This window comes from Camelus ferus, chromosome 3, assembly GCF_009834535.1.
Source record: "Camelus ferus isolate YT-003-E chromosome 3, BCGSAC_Cfer_1.0, whole genome shotgun sequence".
Taxonomy (NCBI): domain Eukaryota; kingdom Metazoa; phylum Chordata; class Mammalia; order Artiodactyla; family Camelidae; genus Camelus; species Camelus ferus.
In genome coordinates, this window is record NC_045698.1 from 39,564,145 (window position 1) to 39,573,655 (window position 9,511).

At 35.3% G+C, this 9,511-nt stretch overlaps 1 protein-coding gene across 1 annotated transcript in view; it reads right to left on the reverse strand.

The window, feature by feature from the left end:
* PDE4D (phosphodiesterase 4D) overlaps positions 1–9,511 on the reverse strand; it is a 1,019,286-nt gene that overhangs the window by 975,477 nt on the left and 34,298 nt on the right. The window lies entirely within an intron of this gene.

Below are 9,511 nucleotides of genomic sequence, written 5' to 3' on the forward strand. Positions count from 1 at the left end.
TGTCAACCTATCTAAGCTGATATTATCTCTTTTGACAGTTAATTTGCTACTAAGCATTTTCTTAAATCTGAATGTGTCAAATAATTTAAAGTTGTCTTTTTCTGGAAAACAGTATACTTTTTCGAAGTAAATTACGGTTAAGCTACACTCTTACTAGATGAGGAAAACAAAATTTCATTTTATTCCTTTGACTGATGGTTACTTAAAAAGCAAGCTCTAATTTTGTCATCAATATTTGTGCTACAGTGATTTGAATAGTAATTAAACAAAAATGTATTTATCTCAAATTGAAAAGAAAATGGCAGATTTTTAAATTACATACTCTTTGCTTAGAAATGTACAAAAATTCACTTAAAATACATATTTATATATAACAGTATGCAAATGCTCATATGACAGCTTGGCAAAGATACTGGAGAATCTCTGGATACTGCATATGCTTAATCAGAACTTCTGTTTTAAGTCTCTGGATGGGGGAAGAAAGGGCCAATAATGACACAGTGATGGAACCTGAAAAGTTCTAGAAATTGAAAACAGACAGGAAAAAAAAAATGTTGAATGCGTGAGAGAAAGCATCATTAACATGATTGAGATTTTCCCTGGTTCTCAGTACTTTTCAGGCTTTAATTTACATACCAAGTCAGTCATCTGACTATTGTACTCTGCTTTGGACTTCTCTTTCACCTAGGACCAGTTACATAATTTACAGGGCCCATCTAAATGTGGGGTCCATTGTGAATGCACAGGTTGAATGAAACCAGATCCACCCTCAAGTCTCCCCCCTCCAAAAAATGCAAAATAACAGACATGAGGTCAAGCTTTTCTAAGGGTTACGAATGGAAAGACTTGGTATCAGCCATTAGAGTTTTTGTATTAACTGTAGCCATTTAGCAATCTTGTCCCAAACAGACTCTTATATTCATATATAAAATCTTTGGTCTCTTAACTTTCCTTTTACTGTGTCATACAGATAATTATAACGTAACTAGAAATAAGGTCTCTAAAACAAAACAATGCAATACCCTTCTTTGTCCTAAACCTAGAGTGCACATAACAGGATGGTGTGTACTGCTGACTGAAATGCGTTCCTACTTGAGAGATTACCAAATACTGGCAGGCATATAGGAGAACAGTACTGGTGAGAACAAAGTTACTGAAAATTCCAAGGCAAGTTCTACTGAGAGTGGAGATTAACCCTGGTACAATGTGAAGAGGGATAATATAAATGTGAGAATACCAGAAGATGAGGCTCACTGGAGGCCATCTGGGAGGCTGGCTACAACAGGATGTTTCTATAGATGCCAAATTTCTATAATGTTGATAATGCGGGAGACTATGCATGAGTGGGGACAGTGGGTATATGGGTATATGGGAAATCTCTGTACCTTCTCAATTTTGATGTGAACCCAAAAATGCTCTAAAATAAAGTCTATTTTTTAAATGTCTTTAAATTATTTATTTACTTATATGTCATCCTATTCCAGAAAGAATTTACATGTTGGATTTTGAACTAAGGTACATATTTTCTTCCCTCATTATAAACAAGTGGTAAATTTAGTTATAATTATGATAGTATATAGAGAGAAACCTAAAGATATCACCTAAAAAAACTACTAGAACTAATAAATGAATGAAGTAAATTTGCAGGATACAAAATTAGTGCTCAAAAGTCTGTTGTGTTTCTATGCACTAAAAACAAACCATCAGAAGAAGAAATTAAGGAAACAATCTCATTTATAATCACATCAAATAGAATAAAATACCTAGGAATAAATCTAACTGAGAAAGTAAAATACATGTACTCGGAAAACCATAAGACATTGATGAAAGAAATTAAAGATGACATTAAGAAATGGAAAGATATACCATGCTTATGGATTGGAAACTTTATATTGTTAAAACGATGATACTACCCAAAGCAATCTACACATTCAATGCAATTCCTATCAAAATACCAATGACATTTTTCACAAAACTAGACAAATAATTCTAAAATTTGCATGGAAACACAAAGATCTCAAATAGATCTTGAAAAAGAAAAATAAATCTGGAAGTATCACATTCCCTTATTTCAAACTATACCACAAAGCTAGAGTAATCAAAATAGTACAAAAATAGAGTTACCATATGATCCAGCAATGATAATCCTGAGCACATATCTGGAAAAGAAAAAAGCTCTAATTCGAAAAGATATATGCACCTCAACATTCATAGCAGAACTATCTGCAATAGCCAAGATATGGAGGCAACCTAAATGTTCATCAGCAGATGAATGGATAAAGATGTGGTATACACATCTACAATGGAATATTACTCAGCCATAAAAAGAATGAAATAATGGAATTTACAGCAACATGGATGGACCTAGAGAGTATCACACTAAGTGAAGTAAGTCAGACAGAGAAAGACAAATACATGATATCATTTATATGTGGAATCTAAAAAAAACAGTACAAGTGAACTTATTTACAAAACAAAAACAGACTCACAGACAGAAAACAAACTTACGGTTACCAAAGGGGGAGGGGTAGGGGAGGGATAAATTGGGAGTATGGGATTAACAGATGCACAATATCATGTATAAAATAAACAACAAAGTTTTATTGTATAGCACAGGGGAACTATATTCAATATCTTATAATAAACTATAATGGAAAATAATAGAAAGGAATAATATATATGTATGTATAACTGAATAACTTTGCTGTACCCTGAAACTAATACAATGTTTTAAATCGATTATACCTCAATATTAATTTATTAATTAAATGATAGAAACAGTATAATACTGGCACAAAAATAGACATATAAAGCAATGAAATAGAATAGAGAAATCAGAAACAAACCCACATTTATAAAGCCAATTATTCTATGACAAAGGAGGCAAGAATATATAATGGGGAAAAGACAATCTCTTCAATAAATGGTGTTTGGAAAACTGGATAGCTGCATGTTAAAGAATCAAACTGGACTACTTTATCACACCATATACAAAAATAAACTCAAAATGAATTAAGGACATTAATGTAGGACCTGAAACCATAAGACTCCTAGAAGACAGCATAAGCAGTATGCTCTTTGTCATAGTATGACCTATGACAAGGGAAACAAAAGCAAAAATAAACAAATGCAACTACATCAAAATAAGAAGCTTTTGCACAGTAAAGGAAACTATCAACAAGATGAAAAGGCCCCCTACTGAATGAGAGAAGATACTTGAAAATGATATATCTGATATTCCAAAATATATAAAGAACTCAAACAACTCAACAGCATAAAAACGAACAACCTGATTTAAAAATGGGCAAAGGAATTGAACGGACATTTTCCCTGTGAAGACATACAACAGGCACATGAGAAGATGTTGAACATCACTAATCATCAGGCAAATGCAAGTCAAAACCACAGTGAGATATTATCTCACACCTGTCAGAACATTTGTTATCTTTTTGATAACAAATAATAAGTGTTGGCAAGGATATGGAGAAAAGAGAACTTTCATGCACTGTTGGCGGGAACGTAAATTGATATAATCACTGTGGAAAACATTATGGAGGTTTCTTTAAAACTTAAAATCGGAACTACCATATAGTCTAGCAGTTCTACTTCTGGGTAATTTTCTGACGAAAACAAAAACATTAATTCAAAAAGATACATAGCGTCAAGATATGGAAGCAACCTGTGTTGCTTAGGTTAACAGATGAATGAATAAAGAAGCTGTGGTGTATATATATATATACACAATGGAATATTACTCAGTCACAAGAAGGAATGAAATATTGCCATTTGCAAAAATCAGATGGCCCTATAGAGTATTTTGCTTAGTGAAATAAGACAGAGAAAGACAAAAACTTCATGATTTCACTTATATGTGGAATCTAAAAATAAAATAAATGAACAAATGTAACAAAACAGACTCACTGATACAGAGGACAGTCAGTTGCCAGAGAGGAAGGAGTGAAATATGTAAGGGAAAGTAAGAGGTACAAACTTCCAGTTATAATATAATAAATAAGTCATGAGGATGTAATATACAGCATAAGGAACATAGCCAAATATATTATAATAACTCTGCATGGTGACAGATGGTAACTAGACTTATTGCAGTGATCATTTTGTATGTCAAGTGATAAATCAAGTCACTATGTTGTACACCTTAAACTATATAATATTGTGAGCCAATTATATTTCAGTGAAAAAAAGGAAAAAAGAATCATTTTCCTTCTTACAACACTCAGGCAGACACAGATGCACATATAAGTTTAAATTGTTGATCATATTGTTCTTTGAACTAAACACAGTTTCCCACTGAATTGAAGTGTGTGAGTGTGTGTGTGTGTGTGCCCTCAAAATATGCATTTCTGAATGCCTACAAGTGTGAGCCCAACTTCACTAAACCACACTATATGCTCTCTGTAGCCAATATTAAGACCACAATAATTAATATTAGTACAAGTGGTAAGAAAAATATACTAGTAACAAGTGCTATAAGGAGCTGCTTCCAGTTATTACTTATTGCTGCAATGTTGGCATCTACATTCATCCTTTTGTTTTTAATGGATCAAATAAAATTTTGTTCTAGATAGTGAAATTGTACCAGTAAGGGCTTTTATTGCTGAAAGCAGCATTATATTTTAACACAGTAATTCCACCTTTGGAAATTAGCAATCTCTCCATCCTAGTACACCCCTACTCACTCAAGTATTTGCAATGAGATCTTGGAAGCTCTGATGTTTCTAGGATCCATATATTTATCCCTGAAGGTAGACATTTAAAACACTGAAATGATGAAGCTGCTGTTATACACTGATGGAAGTTTCTTCATGATGTTTGGCTCCTTGACTAGGAAATGTAGTTCAGCACTAAGCCAAAAGATTTCTTTAATAGATCAATTCATTCAAGATAATTGAAGCTTAGATTTATTACATGAGGGATTAGTCACAAAATGGCCATGCCATAGCCATCAAGTTTTCCTCAAGATAAATGAAAGAAACAAACCAGTAATTAAGTGCATATTATAATTCTTTTAATGTACATATTCCAAGTTCTTCATAGGTGGCATTATACATTAATCATACATACTAGTTTCAGTGAAAATCCCTTAAACAGCAAAACTATTCTCAAGGGGTATAACGCAGTCACATAAGATTAAACCTATATGAGGACCATCAATGCCTGCAAAATTTCAGTGCCACACTTACTGCTACAAAAATCTATGTAGTGTCACAGAGTAAAAAAGTCCAGAAGAGAATAAATTAATTTAATAACTGTGCACATGAGCATGTGGGTAACAGAGGGAAGAGGAGGGGAAAAATTGGCTACTTATTGGAAACCTATATGGCATTTAGGTTCACCTAGGCCAGCTTTTCTCAAACTGCAAAATCTTGAGGTGTTCCAAGAAAAAAATTTCCAATAACATTGCATCTTCTAAAAGATACTTAATGTATTTAAAGAGATTTCTGTAAGTGTAATTGTCATGCAAGAATTTGCATTGAAGAAATTGAAAGAAACCCAGGAAATTGAATGAATCATAAATGCATGAGGTAGAATCTAAACATCAATGTTTCAGTCGTATCTAACTGCTAGTTTTATTGATACACATTGCCTCTTAAAATTAATTGCTTTTTGTTATGTAACCTACCTTACTTCAGCTATTGTTGTCTTTTAAAAATTTTTCCTGATATACATGAAAATGACAATCTATTTCATTTGTATTATTGTTTTGGTCCTGTACTGAGTTAAAATATGAATTGTTTTTCATCATTCCTAGCAGCAATTACCATAGAACATTTTTTGTCCTTTTTAATCTAAGTGCATACTATATCCCATGAGCTAGTGCTGGTGTTCTACCAATATGTGTTCATTTAAAAAGTATTTCATGGTCAAGTAAGTTTGAAAACATGTATTCTGAACAAATTTTCCAGTAATTTCTATCATTACATAGTATATTCCAGAATGGGGACAGAATCATTGAATCACAGGATTTCCATGCTGGAAGAGACACGGGTATAGTTTCCTCACTTTACTTAAAGTGAGGCCCTGAGAGGTGAGGTGACTGGGCTCAGTTGATTCAGAAAGTGGGATGAAGGATGCCATCTAGTTTCCAATTCTATGCTGTTCTCCCTGATATCATAAAGAAGGAAAAAAGGAAAGAAAGAAGGAAGGAAGAAAAGAAGGAGAGAGAGAGACAGAAAGTAAGAAAGAAAAGAGGAAGGTAGGGAAGGAGGGGAGGAAGCGGAAGAGGGAGGGAGGGGTGCAAGGAAAAGAAAGGAAGAAAGAAAAGGTGTGACCTCCAAGAACAGAAGTGTTGGCCTAGGCGTACCATCACAGAATTGAAAGATCAAGTGAAATGTGTTTGCTCTGCAACCAAAATATTTTTAAAATGGTGAAGCTCCATAAATAAGCAGTTATGTAGAAGAGACACTGAGGACTATGAAACACACCCTAGAGGTCAACTATAGATCCTAATAAAGAATGGAATCACAGGTACCCAACATAGATTAGTGACTCATCTTGAGCAAAAGCAAATTAAGCTTGAATTCTAAGAATGGTTTAAAAATTAGTTAACTCTCAGAGGATTGTTTGGCTGTAACAAACAGAATCTATTCATGTTAGTTTAAGCTGAAAGGAAGAAATTATTAAAAGGTTAGAGGATTAGTTTATAGAACTCAGAGCTAGAGAAGCAGCTAAGCCTCCTGTGGGATTAGAATCCAACTAGAAAACTGTCAAGAATCAAGGTAGCTATACACTGTCTCCTTTTTTCCCCTGGAGCTCACAGTCTCTCATCTATGTGTCCCAGGCACATCAGTTTCACTCTCTTCCCTCTCTAAACACTGACCCTCCCATTTCAAGGCCACTAAAGAGAGTAAAATCAATGTGTCCCAAAGCCAAATTCCTCAGAAAGAACTGTTCCTCCATCTTGGGTGATGGGTGGAGGTAAGGATGTGGTAACAGGACCTCCTGTTCCTTCAACAGCAACTAGGGAAGGACACCCCATGGAACAACATCAAAGGGAGAGTCTCTAAAAGAGAACCAGAGACACAGAAAATAACCACTGGCAAAAGAAACATTTAGCTTTTTAGGGCCAAAGATCCCTTGGGGAGAAGGCAACCACTGAGCGCACGAAAAGTAAGAACGAACAGAAAATGAACTGGGGAAGAGAAAAAGTAGAAATCCATGCTAGCCTTTTAAAGGATCACTGACCTGTGCCAGTCCTAAGGTTGCAGCCACAGCAGGTGTTGGTTTAGGTCTTGAAAGTGAACTCAGGAAGAATGCAGATGGGGTAATAACCAGAGCCTGCTTACTCCCTTTACTCTTTGGACCTGGTCTACCCAATCCTAGCCGCTCTGTTCAGAATTTCTTCTCACCAACTTCCTGTCATGTCTATTTCATGCCTTCCTGTGGCCTGAGACATAGATAATAGCGACAAACGAAGGACCATCTGCAATGATTGCCACAAGGCAGACATGACCTTAGGGAGAATCTAACCCATCCTGGAATGCTAGAGTAACAGGTGCTTTCAAACTGGAGAGAACTTGGTCTGAATCCATTCCTAATGCTTAGAAGCTGTCTGACCTAAATCAGTTCATCTAAGCTGACTCCTGATTTCTCAAGATAATAAAGATTTCCCCAGAAAATTTTGGGGTAATAAATAGGATAATTTTAACTTATGATAATAATAATAATTATTATTACTATTCAGCCATCAAAGTAATAATTGGATTTCTGATCTGTATCTCTTCTTCTAAACTTCGATTATAATCTCTACAGCAAGTCAGGAATACTGCAGCCTTTCATGTCAAACATGTACACAAGTGCTTACACGTACAAAACTTTACCATAAGAATTGTGTAAAAAACAAGAATTTATCAGTCACAGGACCCTGTCCACAAGGAAATTACAAAGATATAATGGACAAGAAAGCAAGTACATAAAAGAAGGAAGGAAGGAAGGAAGGAAAAAGAGAGAAGGAAGGAAAGATCGAAAAAAAAGTCTTTCTACTGTGTATTGGGCTTTTTACATGTATGATCTTATTTACTTCACAAGCCATCTTTTAGGGAGGTATTATTGTTTCCCTGTTACAAATAAGTAAAAAGAGACTCAGAAGGATTAAAGGGCTTTTGAGAAATATTTAAGAAGTGGTCCAGATAAAGTGCTGCAGTCACAGTAGGAAAATATTGCTTTTAGCTGTGAGGTTCAGGGTTTTGTGAAGCAGATGAAATTTGAGCTTTCCACACTGGATAGGATTTGGGCATTGGCAGAAACACCAGCATGAGCAACAGTCCTGATGGCAGGGAAAAACAGCCACGTCTGGGGACGACTGAGCAGCTAGACGCATTCCACATAACCGTGCACAAAGGGAGTGGCCTTGGAAAACAGGTCTGGGGCCAGATGACAGAGAGCTTGAATGCTTGGCTGATGAGTTGTGTTATTTCTGTGGGCAGTGGAGAACGACTGTAGGTGAGTGAAGTCAAGATACCCTCAGATCTTTGGGCTAGAGGCTACATATAAGAAAAATGAGGTGCAGAGCGTATAACAATTACCAAGGCAAAAGATAGTAAGAGTCAGATTTAGGATAGTAATCATGAAAATGGAGAAATGATGAAGGTATACAAGGAAAATGGAAATAGATGCAGCAGATCTTGCATTTGATTACATGGTCAAGAGAGAAAACAGCCAAAGATGGCATAGGTTTTGGAAACAAGGGACTCACAACAGCTGATAGTGAATAAGGAATCAGAGTCTTCTAGCTTCTACTCTCTGGGCTTTCTTCTTAACAGGAGGCTAATTTGGAAGCTGTTTCTATACTAACAAAAATGAAGCATATTGTTTTCATAAACCTTTGTAAAATCTGCTGCATTCTCTGGCATGTTTGCAAACAATGCCACGGTCTCCAGAAGTTTATATGCAACAGATTTCACGTTACTAACAGAAAGACATCACTAAAATAACACTCTAAAACAAATATACGGAGGTCACTTCTTAAGGGACTATTTTAAAAGTAGAAATACATTTGTTGAGAACTTCTAATAATCTGATACTTACTTACACATTAGATGCACATATATTTTTACCCACTACCAGTTTGGGTTTATTATTCATCCTCAGGAACAGTGTGGTCAGCATTAGCTATACACTCTAATCACCCATAGAACTGTAAAGAACGCTGAGTCCTAATCCCAAGGTCCTGGTATAATTGACCCGAGAGCAGCCTGGAAACTGGGATTTTTTTTAAAGCCCACCAGGTAATTCTAATGTGAAGTCTGGGTTGAGAACCATGGAACAATTGAAAAAAAAAAAAAAAACTGCTTATATTAAGAGGTAATTAAGATGTTTGTCTTGCTATCAAAAAAAGACTATCAGCCACATTTATATAATTTGCACCCATATGATCCCAAATCAGTCTTTTCCTAACATTAAATAAGACATGACATTTACATAAGAAACATTACATAAGAAAAATTACATCAAGAAGGAGGGTTTCGTGGGCTGAGTGGTAAGAATTGGGAGA